Source organism: Camelus bactrianus, chromosome 26 (genome assembly GCF_048773025.1).
Source record: "Camelus bactrianus isolate YW-2024 breed Bactrian camel chromosome 26, ASM4877302v1, whole genome shotgun sequence".
Taxonomy (NCBI): Eukaryota; Metazoa; Chordata; class Mammalia; order Artiodactyla; family Camelidae; genus Camelus; species Camelus bactrianus.
Genome location: NC_133564.1, coordinates 21172280 through 21195673, shown reverse-complemented (window position 1 = coordinate 21195673; position 23394 = coordinate 21172280). Strand labels below are relative to the sequence as shown.

The following is a 23394-nucleotide window of genomic DNA, read 5'->3' as shown; positions in this document are numbered from 1 at the left end:
ACATTTCTCTATCAGCTAAAATAAAAAGTAAAAATAAAAAGTGATTACTTGCTTCATTTGAAATACACATGCTAGCACCTTACCTTTATTCAGCTGCTAACAGATTGGTATAATAAAAAAGTAAACTATCGGATCCGTTGTCTCCATACTTGTTACTGAGTCCGAGTGGTGTAGAATTTCAAGATAATGCCTTAATAAAATCGACAATTTCTGTGGTATCATCGTATACTGATGGGAAAGATACATGTATCTTTTTAACAGGCACCTTTGTCTGTGTGGTCACAATGACTGCCTGAGCATATCTGTCAACGGCTTCTGGAGAGCCACTTCTCTTGTTGCCTTCCTGCTGTGGCTTTCATATGATCAGATATTATTATATTTGTTCTAAATTCTTTGATGGTGTGCCAGAGCTCTTTACCATCGCAGTTTTTTCTTCTTAGACACAAGCCAGACTGCATTTCCCAGCCTCCTCTGTGTTTATTTAGGTCCGTGTGACTGAGTTCTGGGCAGTGGAGTGTGAATGGAGGTGATTTGTGTCATCTCTGGCCTGTGTCATCTCGGGCACAGGTCAATCTTCTGCTGCCACCCTGTTCGGAGGACTCATCAGGATTGTATGACAGGCTTCCCTGTGAGGGTCCCTGTTCACATGCCTCTGAGATTTGGAAGGTAGAAAAGGAGAGAGGCCACTGCTCTTCAGAAATAGTTGAGGCAGATTCATGGGCAGATAGAAGGCTGGGAGCATTGTTCAGGAAAAGTCCAGGACGACCACTGTGTTCACTTCCTCTTGTTACTATGACAAAGTGTCGCAAACTTGGTGGCTTAAAACAACACAGATTTATTCTCTTATTATAGTTCTGGAGATCAGAAGTTTAAAATCAGTCTCACTGGGCTAAAATCAAGGTGTGAGAAGAATTGTGTTCCTTCTGGAAGCTCCCAGGGGACAATCAATTCCCTTGTTTTTTTCAGATCTGGAGGCTGCTCAGATTCTGTATGGTTCCTGGCTTGCATGGCTCCAGCCCCTTGCTTGCATCCTCACATCTCCTGTTGACTGATCCTCTTCCTTCCTCTTATAAAACCCTCATGATTATATTGGGCCTCCTTGGCTAATGTAGGATAATCTCCCCGTTTGAAGATTCTTCACTTAATCACATCTGCACAGTTCCTTTTACTATGTAAGGTGACGTGGTCCAGGTTCCTGGGAATTAGGATGTGAATGTCTTGCAGAAGTTGGGGGGCAAATTGTTTAGCCTGTCACAGTGACCCACTTAGCTGTTACAGACCAGGTATTTAGTGGAAGCCTTCAAGAAATCAAATAGCTCCAGGTGAGCTCTGGAAGATCAGCTGCTTTGAGATTGTTGGTCGCTGCTTTTCTTACCATAGTTTCTCCTGTACATCTCAGTGGTGGTCTAAGCTGCTGCTCCTCATTCCCTGTATTAAATACCTTTATATTTGGAGTACATGGTGTGGTTTCTGTTTTCCTGACTGAACCCTGACTGATCCAGAGTTCTTTCTGTATGACTGTTTGGCGTTGGAAGGAGTGACCTGGAAAGCCCTGTGTTGCAGGTGACAGAGCAGCCATCAGCCTAGGTGTCCGAGACTGTGTGTGTGGAGGAGAACCTCCCTGCTGTCCTGAACTCCTCACGGGCCTGTGATACGGAGAGAAGTCACTCAGATGTTGAGCTCTGTTTGGTACTGCAGCCTAGTCTCTTGCTAATAGAGGTTTTGGTTGAAAACTAAACATGAAGACAAATCTCATCTCTTTCTGTGTGTTTAAACACACCTGTTATAGAGTAGTACATTTTCCTTTGATATACGTTCATGAGTTTATTGTACAAGGAAAGCAGACTCATAACATTTGTGTCCATTGTTTATTAAAAAGTCACTGTCTCAGCCTCTGAACTCACTCACTGGTATGCATTCTTGGTTCTCTGGGCTGCATTTTCATACGATGGTTCTACTTGCATGTTTAGAACAGTGTGCTCACACAGTAAACTTTTTGCCCTGTTAGACGAAGGCACAGCGTTCAGCAGCTGTTCCTTAATGGTATACCCGTCTCTCAGGTGGCAGGCAGCAGTTTGACTGCCAGTGTATTTTCATCTTCAGATTTAAGGTGTTGTTTCTGGAGCTCAGAAGCAAATCTCAATGGCTGGTATTTTGAGGAACACAGCTTTCAAAGCCAGAACATTCTCTCACCTACTCTCCCTAGGATTATTTTGAACAAGTGGTATTGACAGAAGAGAGAAGAGAACTAGGCTCAGGTTTTGGTCTCAGGGTGACAGCTGGTGAGGGAAAGAGCTGGGCCTCCAGCACTGACCTTCCCACTCTGAGGTCACCGCTTTTGCCATCAGGTGTGCCTCACAGTAGGCCTGTGCACAGTTCACCTTGCCTCACAGAAGACACGTATGCCTGGAAGTTGTAACATGCATCGTATTTTGCTTTAACTTGTGCTCTCTGCTGGTCCTCACTTTGTAATGGCCACCAGGAGAGGGCTTTATTTAAGGTGCTCTTGGCTAAGACAATGGTGTGGCCGTTTGGGAATCCATAACGGACGTTCTAGTCATAGCTCTTCTAACTCTTAACTGTGTCCTTTTGGTTAAACCTCTGTGTCATTCACAATGGGTCACAATACTTCTGTCAGTTAAAAAAATAGAGTTGAATTAGATCAAAGATGCCTTTCAACTCTTACATCTTATCACGCCTGTTAATGAAAGTATTGAAAAATACTTCTGGGCAGTTGGGGAAGCATTATTTTCAAAAGAGCACTAAAGTTAATATTTTTCAACTAAAAAAAAATTCCTTAACTTATTGTTTCTTTAGTTAGCTACCATTGATCACTCACTGGTAATATCACAGGACTTTTTTTTTATTCTTCTCCCACATATTAGCATAATGTCATTTGAATTATTCATCTTCAGATCTGCCTTAGAACTTAGTCCAGTATCTTGCTCAGATTATATGCTTACTTAAGTAGTAGTAGCAAGCATTTCTTAAGTACATGAGGTCTCTTAACTGCAATTAAATAGTAATTGGAAAGAGGCCAGTTATAAAGCTAGTTAAAATGATGAATAATATTTCATAGAAGTGAAATTATCTAAAATTAAATCAAAATTATGAAAATTCATTCAATTGATCATACGCTTAAAATTTGGCTTTTAATTGCAAGTAGTCATGATTTGTTAGAATGAACAACATGGTAAGTGCTCATATTTTTTGGTGTAATTTTTCTCAAGAAAATTATAGCATAATCAGATATCTTCAGCTACTGCTTGACTTTTGGAGCATGATTCTCGAGGTCGTTTTCATAAAAATATTTTCAGGTTTACCAGTTCTCTCAGTTCTTTGATACTCATTCTTTTTTGAAGTGCCTAATGTCATCGTCCTACCTGGTTTTCCCATTTCTTATGTTAATCATTATTATTCTGGCAGATACTCATTTGTCAGCAGTTTTGCATATAATTTGAGTAGTTCTCCTGCATCGGTTTTTAAAATCGACTTGATGAAATCCTTTGACATTTGTAAGATTGCTGTCAAGCATAATAATGACCGAAACACAGTGTGACACGGGGTTGGGACAGATGCCAGGGTGAAGGGAGGATGGATGGTACATAGGGGGTATTTTTATAAATACTTGGATCATTAGTGAATAGGAAGTAGATAGCCTTTGCCTCTCTGCAAGTCTGTGTTTTTTGTGTGCGCATATCAAGTACTTAGATAAGTAGGATCTGCGGTGGCACATGCAGGGCTGAAAACTGTAGTGAAATTGCTGAGATGAAGGGCTGGCTTGGGTTGGGCTTGCTGGTAAGGAAGGTGTGGTGCCTATTAAGTACGGTGTGGTGCCTGTTCTTTTTGTCCTCCCTGGGCCGTCGTCACTCCTTTCCCGCCTTTTCGTATTCATCTTAACAGGTGCCTCTTTAAGGACCACAGAGGAGAGCGTGCTACCAGCCTGGGCTGGTCATACCGCTCACACCACCTGTCAAATTTGGCTCGGAGTTGAACAAGTGACTTAGAGTCATTCACTGGGATTTTCTAAATGGAACTAGCAGCAAGATGTAGGTCACCTTGCTGACTGGTGTATGAAATGGGAAGGATGTGATTTTAGGTTGCCTATCCCTTCTGGCATGAAACACTCTGATGTACAGAAGCTAAGCAGATAAACAGAGATTTTCACTGATGCAGTAAATACTCAAATACTAACTCGGTGCCAGTCTTTGTTCTCGGTGACACCAAAATACAGAGATAAACATAACATACAAAAATTGTTGCCCTCGGGGAGTTTCTTTGGCTGAAGGGGGCACTCAGCACAGTCTAGTTCTTCCTTGTGGTTATTCCTGAAACCAGATTTGTCTCCATCCTTCCTTATTGTAGGTACTTACACAGTCCCTTTTTGCCCAAGTTAGATTGAATTAGGCTTATGTCATTTTTAATTAAAGGTACTTAGATAACAGTGAAAGCCATGCTTTCATTAGGAAGATAATACAGACTTTTGAAAAATAAATAAATTGCAATTTGTGACTTTGAGTAAAACTTTGTCATACATTTTTATATTTTTTCCCCCTGGTTTTTGGTAAATGGAGATTACCTTGTCTTTTTTTTTCTCCCTCCATACTCCATTTCAAGCTTTAATCTCTTGGTTTTCTGGTAAAGCACTCTGGTTGCCTAGTTTCTTTAGTCATTCAGAGAGATACAACTATTTGTTTAATAAATGTTTCCTAGTAGACCTGCTTTAGATTCCATAGTTTTTTAGTAAATCATTTTTAAAGAGTGCTGTATGATACTTGTGTATTGAATGAGCAAATGTTGAGGACTAATTATAAAAATTCAGTTTCTTAATTTCTTCTATTATCGTTGTATATGGTTGAGAATATGTGACACAACTTTATTTGCGCTCTTACATCTGTTGAAATTCTTTTGTCCTAGAGGCTTCTGTATTTCACACAAGTACTGCAAGATAGGTAAGCACCTTAATTGTTTTAGTCACTTATTCCTTACCTTCATTTATAAAGTTTTTCTTGGTACCTGCTGGAAAATGTATGGGCAATTTATTTACATGTAAAATATATACTCCTTAAATTTAGAATAATTGAGGTGAGAATCGGAGGAAAAGTCACCATATGAATTTGAGATAACAAGCTACAGCATAATGGTAATGAAACAACATTATACATACACATAAAGATGAGTTTACCTGTCCCAGAATATCTCTGTAATTATCCTGACATCTGGACCAGGGCAGAGGCAATAGCTTATGGGCAGAAGGAGCTGGGTATTCAGAAGTAGGGTAATCATGTCATTTATTGTCCAAACCAGGAAACTTGGGAGTGAAAAAAACTGGAATTAATAATTTTGGTGAGATAACAGTAAACTGAGACTGCCCCTGGGTTGGCTAGGACATATGGTCACCTTAGTTAGAAGGAGGACAGAAGGATTTTAAAATGGATACACAGTTAGTGTTTAGTGTGTTTTGTTGACTGATTGGAATGATTTTTTTTTAAAATAGGAATCCTGATCAAAAATTTCTGTTTCTTTCTCTCTATATTTAAACACTGTGTTACACTCTTGTGTGGGATTACACTCTTGTGTGGAATTCCTTATCTGTCCTGTGCTGCACAAGGGTTTTCTGTGTTGCTTTAGTTGCTTTTGTGCTGCTTGCTTCTCTTAATTTTTAAACTCAGATTTTAAAATTTTACTATTTCTGTCTTTACTTACTTAAGAAGCACCTCATTTTCAAGAAAGATAGTGGTTTATTTGCATCCATGTATTTATAAATAATGAACTTCGGATTATATATGAATGCTGGTGGAAAAATTTTCTCAAAAAAGCCCATAGGTATAAAAAGGTATCCACATTATCGTTACTCATTTATTTTTTATAGTTTGTCAATAACATTGTAAATTCTTGGTAACTTTCTCAGAATGGTGAAACCCTGATATTGCACATTATGTATCCTCCCTGTCATTTATTTCATTTACTTCACAAAACATGGTAGCATGTTTTATTCTACCATGCATTTAAGCACCAGAATTTTATTTCATAGATGAAGTTCAAAGAGTTGAAGTTATTTGCCCCAAATCATGCAGCTAGCACTTGTGCTAATATTCAGATGCAAAATCCACTTCCAAGCTGTGCCTCTTAATTAACTGTTACTCTGTCTGTACGTCTTGTACTGAAGCAGAAGAATGAATACACACCTCTGGGAACCTGGAGGTGCGGCAGGAAGCCACCTGACTGTTCACATTGTTTTTGTGATCTTATGTTTTATACTGTATAGACATTCAGCAAACTTTGCCTTCTATTCTGTTGTTGATTAGTTTTTTTCTAATTTTAAAAATCTCTTACTGTTTTTGTCCTCTCAGTTGTTGAATATAGCTGTTGCTTCAGGATGGTGTATCATTTCTTGACATACTACCAAGTCACCCCAGGGGTGCCCAGGATTATTCTGTTTGAGAAACAAGAGAGTCAGAATTATACTGCCTTCCAACAGAAGCCACATCCAAAGTTATTACAGCTTCAGCCATGCAGGGCTCCCACCTGCTTTTTTTTTTTTTTTTTTCTATGCAGGGGTCTCACTTTTCTGTTTCTCTGCATGTCTTTTTGTTGAAAGCTAGATATTTTAGATAAGATATTTTAGTAATTCTGGATTCTGAATACCCTTACCACCAGCTTATGTCCTTTTAGTGTTTTTTTTTTTACTTATTTGTTTAATGACTTGCCTGGATTAATTCTGTGGAGTCTATTTCCCCTGCCAGGTTCAACCTCTGCTTTTAATGATTAGTTTTTTTCCCTCCTTATTTTTATTTTTAAGTCTGGCTGCCAGTGACTGGTTAGAGGTTGTGATTAAGAGCTCAGACCCAGTATGTCTTCCATCCTTTGCCAGTGGGTCTGTGTGTGGTTTGAGGAATGTTTTCAAAGTTAAAGGAGTTTTCATGTCTTCCCTGTGTTTAGCCGGGGATTAGCAGCTGGCAAGTTCTTTCTCTAGTAATTCACGTACAGGCAGACCTTGTTTTATTGTGCTTCCCAGATACCATGTTTTTTACAAAATAGAGGTTTGTGGCAGAGTGCGTCAAGCAAGTCTACCAGCTCCATTTTTCCAACAGCATTTGCTTGCTTTGTGTCTGTAATTTTGGTAATTCTTGCAATATTTCAAGTCCTCTGCTAGCCAAAAAGATTGTGACTTGCTGAAGGCTCAGATAATGGCTAGGACTTCGAGCAATGAAGTATTGTTTAATGAAGGCATGCACACTGCTATTTTAGGCTTAATGCCATTGCACACTTACTAGACTACAGTGCAGTGTAAACATAACTTTAATATGCACTGGGAAACCAGTTGTGATATTCACTGTATTGCGATGGTCTGGAATTGAACAGCATTTCTGACATGTGCCCGTGGACGTGCTGCTTTCCAGGCCGGTAGAGGTGAGTATAATCTTAGCAGGGCTTTTTTTGGTGGGGGAGGAGGACTGCCTCTTCCCTTGAATCCCTCTATTAAATCTATGACCAGTGTATTGTTTTTCTTGCTGCTGCTAATACCTCATTTTCCCTCGAATTGCTTGCCAATATCATCTCTGTCCCACATAACACCTCAGGCTGTGCCATGGAGCTGCCACTTCTCATGTCCTGCTTCTCTTGCCGACGGAGCCTTGGTTGTGCTGTCCTGGAGCTGGGTATGTGGGCAGTGGTGGCCCGTGTCTCCCTGAGTGACAGCCCTGCCCGGCGGGTAGGGGTGGGAAGGGAATGGTGGTCCCTGGTCTTCTCAGTTTCCCTCCTGGTGCGGAACCTTCTTCACCTGATGCCCTGTGAGCGGGGGCAGGGCCAGGAAAGGGGATCTCTTCCTCTTCCTTCTCGACTCATCTGCCCGGAATGACACTTCAGCATGGAGCTGGGTGGCAGTGGGAGCAGTCTCTAGTCAAATGCCACCAACTCCTGCTGTTATTACCAAGATTCAGTAGATGATCTTGAATAAATGCTTTTCAGTTTTTGATATGCCCTTAGATCAATTTCCAAAGACTTTTAAATGATTGCTTTTGATGATTTTAACCATCGCCTTCTATTTTGCTGAGGAAGAGAATCTGCCAAGCTCTCCTCACAGCCATTCTGGAAATCCTGACTCTTTGAAAGCATTAGAGATACTTAATGCATCTGACAGATGATGAGATTAATACATGGGAGGCTGAGTGACTTATAATAGTGCCATAAGCTACTTGGTGATGAATCTGACCTTTTCCCCCCCCTTGATTTTAGGTTCTGCTCATTCCATAATTCCAGTGGCTTTCAAGCTATTATTAACATAATATCAAAATTCACTTTTAGATGCCATGGGGTATACTGAAACCAAACTAGCTAGGGTATGGTTTATATAGCTGTGGAATCTTTCTTTCCATCGAATACAGTGTTGAGCTGAGAGTCTAGATTGATGCGCCCTCTTCTCTCCCTGTTCCATGTGTATCTGGAGCTCCAAGGTGAATCTGCTTCCAGATAAGGGAGATCAGTTCTTTTGTTAAAAATATATATACATGACAGTTGTGCTGCCCCACTAAAATGGCCCAGCGAAAACTGGTAGTGCCTGTTCAAGTTATTTTATTAATAAGTGGCATAACAATATTAAAAAAATAAAAATAGGAAAAGTAACAGCCATAATCTGTATCCTCTTATAATTGCTCTTTTTTTTTTTACATATTATTTCTTGAATTTAAGGCATACAGTTGATATGCTGATGTTAAGATTTTTACCTGCTCTTGAAATTAAATGTAATAATATTTGAAAGGCAATCAAGATTATTCTACTTTCTCAGGGTTGATTTGACTGGTTTTCTGTGGCTCCATATGAATAGTAGAGTTGTTTTTTATATTTCCGTCAAAAAATGCTGTTGGGGTGTTGCTAGAGACTGCAGTGAATCCGTAAGTCACTTTGAGTGGCATGAACATGGTAACAATATTGTCTTCCAGTCCATGAATGTTGAGATATCTTTCCTTTTGTTTGTGTCTTTTAAAAATTTCTTCCTTCAGTGTTTTGTAGTTTTCATTACAAAAGTCTTTCACCTCCTGAGATAAGTTTATGTGTTAATATAATATTCTTTCTGGTATGATTGTAAATGAGATTGTTTTCCCGTTTGCCTCTTGAGATGGTTGGTTGTTAGTGTGCAGAATTGCGTATTGTTGATGTGAATGCAAAGTGGTGCAGCCACTGTGGAAAGCAGTATGGAGGTTTCTCAAAACATTAAAAATATAATTGCCTTATGATCCACATGTCCCACTTTTAGATGTTTATCCAACACAAGTGACATCATAATCTCAAAGAGATACCTACACTCCCATGTTCATTGCAGCACTATTCCCTGCAGCCAGGGCGTCCAGCCAGCCTAAGTGTGTGTGGTAGATACATTCAGCCTAAAAAAAAAACAGGAGTATGTGACAACAGGGATGAACCTTGAGGACATCATGCTAAGCGAAGTTCTAGTCACTGAGAGACCAGTACCTAGAGGTATCTAGAATCAGAGTGACGTGGAGTTGTCTGGCACTGGAGGGAGAGGGAAAACGGGGGGCTACTGATCGGGGGGCATAAAGCTGCCGTTAAGCAAGGGGAGTAAGTGCTAGAGGTCAGCTGTATGCAGCATCGTTCTTGTGGTCAGCAGTACTGTCCTGTACACTCAGAATTTTGTAAACAGGGCAGATCTCATGTTCATTGTTCTTACTGTAAGAAAATAAAATTTTAAAAAAATTACTCAACTCAAAATTACTCCAAAAAGACTATTCCAAACACCAACTGCAAACAACTATGAATGATACAAAGCCTGACAACGAAACTGCGTTAAGGTACATCCTGGGCTGTGCTTCCTCACATCCTTAAAATGTGGTTTATGCCTTCCTAGCCAGGACTCATTGTCATGTCAGTGGACCAGGTTCACAGCAGTGAACATTTCTGGTAGGAGGAGAGTCACCGCTGATGTGGTTTCCCTTTTCCTGTGACCTGCCCGACATTTCATTCCATCCTGGGAAGTCGAAGAGCAAAATTTTTTTTTCTGAAGATGCTTTAGAATTTCTCTGTAACATCTCTCTGTCTCTTTTTAAAAATGTTGGCATTTATTTATTTATTTATTTAAAGTATAGTTGATTTACAATGTGTTAATTTCAGGTGTACAGCAAAGTGATGCAGTTTTATATATATATTTGTACTTCAGATTCTTTTCCTGATTTGAACTGGGCACAGAGGCTTTGGAATGCACTGTAATATCTATGTATAAGATAAACATTTACTCCTGGATGATTATATATATAGTGTCAATACTGCAGAGATGTCACACTACTGTGTCTTCATTGGCATTGTTTCTAAACAGAAGTCTGCTGTCACCCTTTTATCTTTGTGCCTCTATCTAATGTACCTTTCTCTTTCTCTGGCTATTTTTAAGATTTTCTATTACTGGTTTTGAGAAATTTCTGCTGTGCTTTGGTGTAATTTTCTTTGTTTCCTTGCTGAGGATTTGTTGTGCTTCTTAGATCTGCACACGTGAGCTTGCACTTCTTAGAGTGCATAATTTCATCAAATATTGGGAAATTTTAGCCATTTGTTTCTTCAAAAAATTTTTTATCCTTCTGTCTCTTTGAAGACTGTAATTACACAGTTATTGGGTCATTCAAAGTCGTCCCACGGCTCATTGATTTTCTGCGCAGTATTTAATTGTCATTTTCTTTTCTCTCTGTTTCATTTCAGACAGCTTTTATTGTTTCATCTTCAAGTTCAGTAATCTTTTCTTCTGCATGTCTAATCTGCCATTAATCCCACCCGTCATTTTTTCATCTCAGATATTGTAGTTTTCATCTCTAGAAGTTCAATTTGGGTCTTTTTTATGTCGTTCATGTCTAATATTTTGAACACACTGGATATAGCACAATGTGCTTTTGTGCTGATTTTGACATCTGTGTCAGTTCTGGGTTCATTTCTGCTGATTTCCCTCCTTATAGAATGTACTTTCCTGCTTTTTTGCATGCCTAGTAATATTTGACTGGCCTAGACATTTGGAGTTTTCCTATTGGATGCTGGTTATTTTTGTATTTCTCAGTATCATTGAGCTTTGGTCCGGGATGCAAGCATTTTTGATCCTTCTGGGTCTTGATTATGAGGTTTATTAGACATTGCATGGAACAGCATTCAGTTTAGGGACAGTGATTCCCCACCACTAAGGCAAGGCCCTCTGAGTCGTCCACCCAGTGCCTTGTGAATTTGGAGTCTTTCATTCTGGCTGGTGGAAACAGGAACTATTCTGAGCTCTGAGTGCTGCGCACTGTTCTCACCATCCCTTCAGATGGATCTTGTGCAGCCTCAGGTAATTTCCTCACGTGCAAGTTTTGATCAGCACTCAGCTGAGTACTTCAGGGGAACCATCTGTAGATCTCCAGGTTTCTCTCTTTGCAACTCTCTTTAGTACTCCATCCCACGATTCTAGCTGCCTTGCTCACCTGGACTTTTAGCTCCTTCTTAACTCGGGGAGTCAGCCGAGCTCCATCTGTATTCCTCCTCTCTGCCCTCAGCCCGGACGCTCTTTCCCAGCAGGACGGTGGAGTGGTCATTGGGCTTAGCTTGTTTGCTTCCTGTCTCTTAGGCATCACTGTATTTCTTTAAAACTATGGTTTCATGTATGTGTCTGCCTTTGTTTCAGGCAGGTGGGTAAATACACTCTCTGTTAGCTTATGTTGGCAGAGATGGAAGGATTATATTTGTTGCCGCTTTTTGAAAAGCACCCTGAGATTGAAAAGAGAAAATTTTAAAGGAGCTAGTCATTTTCAAGTCTAGTGCAATACAATGTTAAAACATTTTAGCTTTATAATTCTTTAAAGTTATCTGAAAAATAAGTGAAGGTCTTTTCTAGCGTGTGTATGGAAATCACAGTAGACAAACACAAATCCTTTAACTTTACAAGTTGTACTTTTCCTGTCTTTGCTGTAACAGTTAAAATGAAAATCTTAGTAAGTTCAGGGTATATAGGGAGTTAATGACTTTAGTGAATGACTGTAATTTGACCAGTTGAATATTAAAGGTTTCAAGGGTTTATCTTTTTCTCCAGGTCTTTAGAGTTCAGGTTCTGTGTCCCATAGCTCCAGGATGATAGCCACTGTTCCCTAGACTTCGTCTGACAGTTTTCTAATCTCCCATCTAACGTAATACAACGTTTATTTTCTGAGAATGAGTTTACAAAGGCATTTAAGTGTTAGGAGAATACTGACATTTGCAATGAAAGTAAAAGAAAATAATATTGCTGTAGTAATAGTAATGGAGAAAAATATTGAATGATTGAATTGGAGGAAAAATCAGAAATTCTTGTATTGCAGGATAGGCACATTTGATTAGGATTTAGGTGGGCTTAGAGCACCTAAAGAGAATGTTAATTAACTTTAAGGAGTATTAGAAATGGGTAATGAACCTTTATTTTGGGTGTAAGTTTCTTTTTCTTAATTAAGTTTTTATCGTTCTTCTTACTCTTAAGTTTGTTAGACATACAGACGTTATTTTATTTTTGTTTTGCCTTAATGGGTTACAGATTAAAGTGAATTGAACAGCCATTGCGAGAGAGGGGTAAACGTGAGTATTTGAGGAGGTGACTCAGCGGTGGTCATGAGATACGAGGTGTGGGATATTGTTTCGCTACTTAAGGACTGAAATCGCTCTCCTGAACCCTCTCAGTGCGTAGTTTCAGCCACCTGATGTATGTGTAGGTGCTGAACTCTCTGTTAGCGTTGTCGATCTTGCTAGTGAAGGAACCGTGTCCCTGTTAGATGGGATAAATGGAATATCTGTGTGAAACTGCTTCAAAACAATAGAAATGGCTAATCTGAATTATCTAATAATTACTCATATTGAGAGTTTGTGTGCAAGTACTGTGTTGAATACCTTATGTGTTTGGTGGAAATATCTTTGTTTCCCATTTCAGCAGGAAAAACAGGTTCACTGAAATCAAGAGAAGTAATTAAAACTACAATTAAAACACTGCAGAATTAAAAATTATGGGTTAATTTTGTAAAATGTTATCAGTGAATGTGTTCTCATGGTATCCAATGATTGCAGATGTTAAGTGGGTTCATTAACTGAAATAATTCTTATGAGGATAAGGTCTTAGTCCATTTCAGAGGACTGTTATTTTAATAAGCATTATTTGTGTTTATTCATTAATTATAGTGGCTGTCTGCTTTATATTTGTAAATGTATAAAATGTGTTACCCCCCCCCCAAAAAAACCCCCACCAATCACGAATGTTTCCCCAAACTATTCTGTGACCTGTGCACACTCACAGTAGGCATGGAAGGTCTAAGTGCTTAAAGTGAGAGGTGTGTAGATGGAATGCATCTGGGGAGAAATGTTAGCTCTGAAGCGAGAGGGACCATAGTGGTGATGCCCCCACCTAGTGGTGGAGCCTGGTAACGCAGCACTTTAGAATGAGTCTGAGGTCCCATTCTGTGGAGAATTTTTAGTTTTTTTAAAAAAATTAAGCCACAGGCCACATAACTCATCAGAGCTAAAACTTGGGTTGCTTCTGTAACAGTTTAGACTTAAACTTAACGCTTTCTGTTTAAATTTATTATTACCCACTTACAGACTCTGTGGTTCTGTGGCAGTAGGGGGCATCGCTTTAATGTTAGCTTCAAGCTAAACTGAGGACACTTGAGGAAGGAAGTAGAGAGATGTATTTTGAAGACAGTGGTGATGGTTCTAATGTAGTGAAGGTAGCCAAGAGATTACTTGAACTTCTTAAGGAATGTGGATTTTGAGACTTTGGGAATGGTTTTTCTAGATTTAGGATGAAAACATATGCTAAATGTTTTTATATTTCTGGTATCAGTCATTAAACTATGAATTTCTATTAGAAGTCATTTGTGTTTTTTTTCCATTGTGATACACATTACACTAACTGAAAAATTTGACTTTAATACACGTGTGAACGTAATGTTGGAATTCTTCCTGTTTATTACATTGATGTATGCTTTGGGTAGGTTTTTCTCTCCAAAAAGTTGTTTTTTTCTGCATACACTATGACTACCTGTAACTTTATAGGAACTGTTATACCTATACTGCATTTTGTTGCTTGCTTTGTACCAGTTTTTATGAATATTTGCTTTGTTTGCATGTTCTGTATATGAATTTATTCAGATAATGTGGCTGTTTTTATTGTGGTTTGTTTTTTAGTTTTCATAACTGAAATGCAGTGTAAGTATTTACTTTTACTTTACAATTTGTATTATATGAGACTTCATTTACTAGTAAATTTATTGTTTTATTGCTTGCTATTTATGCTGAACTACTTATTTTCTATGGAGTCTGTATAGAATATATGATAAAATTTGATTTCTCTGTAAAAAACCTCCATTAAATGAACTTTAATTCAGGTAAGATAAAAAATATTTAAAAGGTTTTATTCCCCCACAATTTGTCAAGTGGATTGTATTTTTCACATCTTCACATTTTATACTCACTTGTTAAAAGTGCTGAGCTCATTTAGAGGCAGTTTCTGGCAGTGGAACGAGGAGGTGATAGCATGTGTGTGATACCGTGATACCCAGCAGGGTTTGCAGTCAGACAGCGCAGGTAGCCCTCTGTGATCATGTGCAAATTGCCTCATCTTTGCAACAGTACACACAGGCACACACACGATATCTGTTAGTATGGTGCCCACAGTATCGCATGCATTCAGCCTACGTTAGCTGTTTCTTTGACACAAAGAAAAACGGCAATGAAAGTGATCCATAGAAAACTGAAATGAGATGATTACCTCATACCATAAATAAAAATAACAAAAATAAAAACCTAAGTGTAAGTAAAACTTTAAATAAAACTTTAATGCTTTTGGAATAGGATAATATTTTATGATGCCAGAATAGAGGTCTTTTTAAATAAGATACAAAGAAGTGCAGATTGTAAAGGAACAGATTGAATCTGACCACATTAGAAAACAAAGGTATCTGACAAAAGACACCGCAGATAAAATTACATGTAAGTCCTAGATGACAGGAGATAGCTGCCACTCATGCAAATGTTTGATATTAACTAGGAATACATTACTCATTAATTACTCGTAAGGAGCTACTATAAATTGATAAGAAAAGAAAACTCAAATTGAAAAATAGGTAAATGACCTGAACAGGCAGTTCTTAGAGGAAACCTGAATAGTAACATATTAAAATGCCTAAAATAGCACTGATCACCAGGGATATGAAAATTAAAGGAAGATTGAAATGCTGTTTGTTACCCATCAGCTTGGAAAAAAATTTGGGAAGTCTGACAGTTCTGTTGTTGGTAAGGATGTGGGAAAACAGGAACTCATACATTGCTGGTGGGAGTCTACTTTGGTAAAACTAGTTTCGATAAGCGATTTGGCAGAATCTTACAATTGATTTACTCACTTCTTTAGGTGTTGTGGACAAGTTTGACAGTCTGGTGAAGCCTATGCACATCTTTGCAGAATCATTTTTAAATGAATAAAATAGGTAGAAATACAAAAGATAATAACCTTCCTGAAATATTTTTATCCACATACAAGTGTGATGCAGTAATGTTTGTTTCTTTATGAAATCACTTTAGAGCAAGAATCTAATGACAGGTCTGATAACTGTTGTGAGTTCAGAGTAGTGAGGGATGTGAGTATAGAGTATCGGCAACAAACACAATGGAAGCGGAAAACAGCCCTGATTTTTACTGCTTACAGTGTCACAAATTCTGTTAATTCTACTGTTTGTTGTCGCCATTTATAACTGAAATGTTAAATTTTAGTTAGAGATTTGTGAAAATGAAGACTTTTTTTTTCTCCTTTCCAACTTCATGGTCTCCCTGAATTCTAATCGTGGAAGCTATGGAGTCTCGGTTTAGGAACTCTTGTACATCAAGTCTCTAAACCATGAACAGTGCCCATTATTATAGCATTGTTCGTAAGAATTATAAAAAATGAGAAAAACTGCCTGAGCATTGTTAAGAGAAACAGAAAGATTCCATGTGATCTATTAATATGGTGGATGCTCTACAGCAACGGAAATAAATGAATTATACCTCTGTGTGTCAACATGCATAGGTTTCTAAAGCACAGCTTTGACTTTAAACGTTTCTGTGTGAAATTGGAAGAGAACATTAAAAAACACCCCAAAATCATCTTGCATATTGCTGATGATTTTATGTACCTGTTTGTGTGTCTATATAGAAGTCTTTAAAAGAAATGATACTTTGTGGAGAGAGGAGAATAAAATGGGTAGGAGTTCAGATGGAACCTGCAATATTTTAAGTATGTTAAAAAAAAAATCTCAGACAAACCTTCCTCAGTGATAATTGTCATTTATAGAGAGTGGGTAATAGGTGTTTGCTTTGTTATTCTTTGTACTTTTTGAATTAAAACAGTTCTCAAAATTTTAAAAATAATGATTATGTTAAAAATATTATAGTGATTGTAAATATTGCGATTAAAAAGAAGTGGTGCAGAGATAGGCTAGTTGAAGGGGTTAAGTTTTGTCATTTGGTTCAGGTACACGTGGGTTGCTCATTTACATTATTATACAGTTGATGTTTTGTGACTGATACAAGCATTTGTTTGCTTTTTGCTTTTCTGATGAGATTGTGAAAGTAAGCCTTTCAGTAGCAGTTGATGTTTACGGTAGCAGAATGGAAACTCAATTAGTGTGGTTAGGACTCTGTTGCTCTGCAGTAACTTAGTAGCCCTGAATCTGTCCATTTCTGGCATGTTTATCAGCACAGAAGCGCAGAATTTTATCTTACTAGACCCAGGAAAATGGTTTTATTTGCTGAGCTGATACCGGCTTCTTGTATCTCTTCTCTCACTAAATCAGATTGAAATATCTGGGGCTGCTTCCTTCAGTTTCTTAGTGAAGAGACACATTAACATCCTGGTCATTGAAGAAGAACTTTCGATACGTACTCCAGGTTATTTTCACTGAAATGAAAAGGTGTCCGTCAATAAAGATGAATGTAGTGGTAACCGTGCAAGTTAGAAAACAATGAAATGTCTTCATTTTCCCCAATACCAGCCTGACCAAAAAGGAGGGATTAGGTTGGAGTGAAGTGAACGTAGCTTCCAAGAGGGTGGAAGCCTGGGATTGTCTGTTCTTCCCTCGTGGCCTCTCTGGTGGGCGTGCACAGTGGCCACATTGTGGTTTTAGTGCACATTAACTTGATGAATAGTCGTTTTGAGCACCTTATGTTCACAGATGTCTTCTCTTGTGAAGCTCCTGTTGAAATCTTTTTGTGCTTTTTAAAGAATCAGTCTGCCGCCTTCTTACTGAAATGTAAGGAGTTCTTCATACAAGGCCTTCGTTGTGTTGTTGCCGTTCTCTTCTCTGTCTGTGACTCTGTGACTTTGCCTTTTCACTCTTCTTGGTGTCTTTCAGAAGTTAATACTCAGTTTATCAGTTTTTTCCTTTAGCGTTAACATCTTTTTTCCTTTTCTTTTCCTTTTTTTTTTTTTAAAGAAATCTTTGTATATCCTAAGACCATGAAGCTATTAACTCATATTTACTTGTAAAGATTGTATTGTTTTGCTGTTCATGTTTAGGTCCTAAATCCTATCTGGAATGAATCTGTGTATAGTGTGAGATATGGGTCTAGATTGAAACTCCTATTTGAATACTCTGCAAATATTACACATTTCCCTTTCTCTGAGTGATGCTTATATAATTGTCCTGGTTTAGGATTCTAATGAACTTCATTTTAGGGTATAACGAGGTTACAGGAAGCTGCTTCATTAGATTCACATGAGTGTTGGGAGCAGCAAATGTGGGAGTAGTTGTCAAGTGATATGCCAGTTGCCTCTGATGTTAGCTCTGCTGCAATCCTCGTTTTAGGTCCTGCTCTTGCCTTGGTTTGGATAATGGGAAAAGTTGTAATCTATGAAAATGTTAACTAGAATCAGAATTTATATTGAATGGCTTTAAAATTTTCTCTTAAATATGTTCATTGTCATTTTATACTTTGAGAGGCTAATTTTGCTATATCTTTGTATGACCAGTTTGTAAAACTCATCCATGAATGCAGTATTTTCTAATGAAACAATAATGTTTAACATTAAATGTAAAAATTTAAATAATTTAATAATGAAACATTTTGATAATGGTTCTGTTTAGTCATAACATTTTTCAGTCATTGAAGGCATCTCATTGCAGAGACTAAAAGTTATCTTTTCATTTACCAGACGAGGAGACAGAGGATTGGGGTGGGGTGGGAATGGGTTAAATGCTCTGTCCTAGTGATTAGGATTTGGCGACGTGGGACTAGAATCCAGACTTCTTCATTTCAGTTTTCAGGTGCTGAATCTTTACTCTTGTCTATTATGTCTGCTGTGTTACCATATTTCCCGAGACCTTGGAGATCCTCAGTTACTTAGTACCAAAATCATGTTTCCTGGGGGAACTATGCATTTTTGGTGCGTTACATTCCAACACATGTTATTTTCATTAATTTTATTTTTTATCACCTCCTGGAGGCAGTGAGTATGTGCGGACGGGTTGAGAAGTGGGTGCTGAGCGTGGAACCAGGCTGTCTCATTAGGAAGTGGGATGCCCCTTTATGCCCTACTAGCTTCCCTGCCCCATAACTTTAAAATTTTTTAAATGTTTTTATTTAGATATATTTTACATATCATAAAATTTACCCATTTCAAATGTACAATTCAGTGATTTTCAGTTCCCAAGTGGTAAAATCTTCACCATAAATCAGTTTTAGAACATTTCGTCCCTCCAGTTAAGATCCTCATACCTGTTAATCTCTGTTCCTATCCCCAGGCCACACCTGTGAATAAAGCTTCAGTGACACTCTGATAAAACAAAGAAACAAAGAACTGGGGTCAGCCAGGGTCAGTAACCATTTCAGCCCCTAATCTGGTAGAGTGTCATCTTGGACTGTGTTGAGCAGCTGGGTTAAGTAGCTGTTTATTGACTTCACCCACAGTATTAGAAGAACGAGGCATTGTGTTAGTTTAGATGAAATACAGGGCTGGCAGTCAAATCCACTCCCTTACATTCCGTACTTTTCCTTCAGTTCTTCTACGTGTCGACATAAGCTTTCATGGCATCTTCCTTGGAGCCCCTTTCAGCTCATTCCAGGCGTCCCACTGGGCCTTGCCTTTGATGTCCAGCATCCCAGGCCATTCTGTATCTGTGTGACCCACGGTCACTGGTTTGTAGTGGCTGTGGATAAACAGCCTGGTCTTCAGGTGCTTACCTTGCTCGGCAGCCTTCTCAAACTCAGCCTGAGAGATGGCAGCAGGGGTGCAGCTTACCTACTTTCTATCTCTATGCATTTGCCTTTTCTAGACATTTCATATAAATGGAATTATGCAACGTGTGGTCTTGTGTATCTGGCTTCTTGTGAGTTTATGGTGTTTTTGAGGTTGTCCATGTTGTAGCGTTTATCCGTACTTTGTTCCTTTTTATTTCCCAGTAGAATTCCATTGTATGGAGATAACGCATTTTGTCTATCCGTTCACCAGTTAATAGCCATTTAGGTTTTGATGACATTTAAATTTAAAATCGTGCTTCCACAAATTGTAAATTGTTTTGGACGTGACCTAGTAATTTGTGAATTACCAGATTCTCCTTTGCCAAGGGCATGTGGTACATAATCGTTTGTATGTGAAACAGTTTCCTTGGGTTAGAATTGCAGTTTCTAATTTCATCTCAATGGGTTTTGATAGCACAGAAGTGCAGCTCATCAGATTGATCTCTTCTGCACATTATTTCCTAACTAGAGAATCTAATACCCGACTCTCTTTAATCGTGTGTTCTAAATTCACTTTTAATAGTATTTTTGCCATTGTGTTCTTATAGTGTGGTGTTTGCATGTTGGCTTTTTTAAAATACATTTTTTTTATATTAAAACTTTTAAGCAACTGGGGCCTTCATATTAACTTGTTAACTGCATATTACCATATTACCTAGGTTTGGCACACGTGATATATGCTTGCAAAGAATTACTTTCTAGGTCTAGTCAGGGAATGAAATTGAGCGACTTTTATAATAAACTGCCTCACTGGGTCGATAAGTCTATCTTTGTTTAAATGGCCTCCAAGTTTTTTTTAAAGAGTGCATACGTGTATGTGTATAATACAAAATACGTATTTGTAATATACAAACATATATACATGTGTAACACACGTGCACCTACACACCTGTCCCTGTTACACAGGGAAAACAGCGTACGTATTAACAATAGAAAGGCCGAGTTTGAATCCCTATTTAAGTACTTATGATCTTGAGTGAATCAGGTTCTCTGAGCCTGAATTTTTTTTCTCTGTAGAATGGGATTATTGGTACAGCCCCTGACATATTATAAAATGGGACATACCTTGACTGGTACCTGACACATTGGAAGTACTCCTTAAGTATTTATTCCTTTTCTTTGACTTGTAGTAGCATCATCACCCATACCATCATATGAGGCTCCATTTTAAAAACAAACTTAATTGTTGTGATCACTGTGATGGAAGTGGTTGTCATTGTGATGATACATTGACATTAGTGAGGTGGGAAGGCAAAGGTTTTCATTTGGCTTACATAGGTTTTATTTTTTTCGTTTGTTTATTAAGGTTGTTTACGTACTTAACCCAGACTTGTATATCTTCTAATGTTTCCTTGTGTTTTGCTAGTGTGCACAGATGAGAGAATTCAGAGATGGTGTAACAGGTGCGTCAGCCTGTTGATTGCTGGCTTTAAAGGGAAAAGTGCTTAAGGCAAGAAATATGAAAACTGATCATTTTGCTTCTTATGGGTGGAGAGTAGAATAAAAGTAGATAATCTAGTGTAGGATTGGAATAGGTTTGGAGGTGAATTTCAAAAGAAATAGAATTCTGTTCTTTCTTGCCTTTTAACAGTGATTAATTCATATTTTAGAAGTTTACAAATAATACATACAGTTTAAACTAGAAATTTGCATATGACATGTATGTTCATATCTTTATATTCTAGTTTTATTGATGTGTAATTGACATACAGTACTATATAAGTTTAAGGTGGATGGCATAATGATATGACTCACATATATTATGAAACGATTATCACAGTAAGTTTAGTGACTCAGTAACCACCGTTCTACTTTCTGTTACTACAAGTTTGACTTTTTTCCCTTCTTCTTCTTTAGATTTCACACATAACTAACATCATTCAGTATTTATCTTTCTGTATCTGGTTATTTCACTTAGCATAATGTCCTCCAGGTTCATTCATGTTGTTGCAAATGGCACGATTTCCTTCTTTAAGGCCAAATAATATTCCACTTTTTTTTTTTTAATCCATTCATCTGTTGACAGACACTAAGGATGTTTCCATATCTTCTTGGCTTAGCCTTTCTTTTTTTAAAGCTTTTATGATTCGGCTTTCATTTTCCTTTATAGCGAAATTATCTCATCAAGTGGCAAAAATAATCATTGCACAATTAGTATTAAAATCAAAGCCATGTGCCTTCACTGACAGTGCTGTTTTCAAGTAATAAGTGCCATTTGAGTTTTCACTAAACATCATCATTTATCATATTAAATTCATATCTGATTCTGTGAATAGGTTTTGACATTACCTTTGTAAGTAGTTTTAAATTTGTTTTAGTTATGTGATATAGAAACATAAGAAGTTTATTGCTGTTACATTTCTACATACTGGAATAACATTATAATAAAAAATAACTAAGACACCTGGGAGAAGGGACCACAAGAGTTTCTTTTTTAAAGGGGATAGTACAGTATTAAAATTTGAGAAATAGCATTCTATAAGGTTAGTGAAGGCAGGGACTGTATTATATTTACTCTTACATTCTCAGGTTCTACTTCTGTGCCTTAACGCACAATAAATACTCAGTATTTTTTGAACTAGGGGCTGCCTGCTCATACATAAACACGTGTTTTTTAGGGACTGTGAATTTCTTTAGGGCATGCTTCAAGTATCAGCCCGAGGATTTCCCAGCCAGCCCATCAAAAGCTGTTGATCTGAGAGTTTTGCCTGATGGCCGTATTTTTCTCACCATCATGACCCTGATCACAATACTTTCAAAAATTAAAAGTAATTACTCATTTTGAGACTACATCAGTATGAAGCAACACTGAACTATAATCTTCTCTCTGAACGTACGGCACAAAAGCTTTAATCCCACCGTAGACTGACCAGTAGGTAAAACTTGAGCACATTAAAAAATTTAGGGAAATAATGTATTTTTATAGTATATGCTTTTGTTTTTCTTTTCCTTTTGAAATAATTTTAAGTGCATAGAAAAGCTGCGTATTTGCAGTGGACGTGGGGGTGTAGATATCTCTTTGAGATTCTGACTTCAGTCCTTTTGGCTACATACCCAGAGGTGGGATTGCCAGATCAGATGGTAGCTTTGCTTTTGATTTTATGAGGGACCTCCATACTGTTTTCCACAGCAGCTGCACCATTCTGCGCTCTGCCCTCCTTGCATACAAGCCCTGTCTCTATGAGAGAGAGATTCACGAGGAGCCACTCACTCTGCTGCTTGAGAAGAGGGGAAAGAAGTTACACCTCTCCCTAAGCCCTTCTTAGATGTCAAATTCAAGCCTTTCTCCCCTGACCACTAAGGCTTGCCTGCTTTTCCAAGGCCCACAAATTTCTCAGGAATACAACCCCACAGAAGTTTTGTTTTTTGTTTTTTTTTTTTTTAAATTTCTCAGACTGTTTCAGGTAAAATGAATGACCTAAAGACAAAGAGCATTCTCTGTGCAAGCTGGAGTATTACTTTCACTGTCCCCTCCACCCTGGAACAGAGTGTTACCCTGGCCCCCGGCTCCATTGGTACCATCCCGCGGTCTCTGTGCCTCCTGCCATCCCCCTGCCTGCTCCAGGTCGCCACTGTCCTGACTTTCAGCAAGTAGATTTTTTTTCCCTATTTTTGACTTAACATAAATAGAATCATGGCAGTGCTCTTTGGTGCCTAACTGTCCCCACTCAGCTTTGGTTGTCTGTGAGACTCCCCATGTTGTGTGGAGGCCCCCGTTCTGCCACTGCTAGCCGGGAGGCGGTGGAGGGCAGGGTTTTTCCTGCGGTGTTTGGCCAGAGGACAGCAGTTCTTTTTCTTTCTTACCGGCTTGCCCCTTTTTGTTCTTTGGGTTGAGAGAGCCGGCTTTTCTTGCGGCTCTGTTGGCTCTGTGTCCGTTGGTGGTCTTGGATTGCCAGCTTCTCTAGCACCCAGTCTGGGGTAGGTGGGGCAGAAGGGAACGCAGGGAACTCGCCGCCATGTCATTCTTCATTTTGGGGACCCTCGCCAGTCTTCCTCCTTCTCTCCACGTTTCAGTGGAGTTTTTCACATAATGACCAGAGTTTTTACATATTTAGTGGGGGATTAGGGAAAAGCCTATGTAGTCCATCTTCCTGGAAGTGAAAGTCTGTTTTACTTTTGATATCTGTTCTGTAAACTTTC

General features: G+C 38.4%; 1 protein-coding gene and 1 pseudogene across 4 annotated transcripts in view; one reads left to right on the top strand and one right to left on the bottom strand.

Annotated features, from left to right (window-relative positions):
* Positions 1-23394, top strand: part of TUSC3 (tumor suppressor candidate 3) — a 140034-nt gene that overhangs the window by 16068 nt on the left and 100572 nt on the right. The window lies entirely within an intron of this gene.
* Positions 18991-23217, bottom strand: LOC105067731 (acyl-CoA-binding protein pseudogene; annotated as a pseudogene).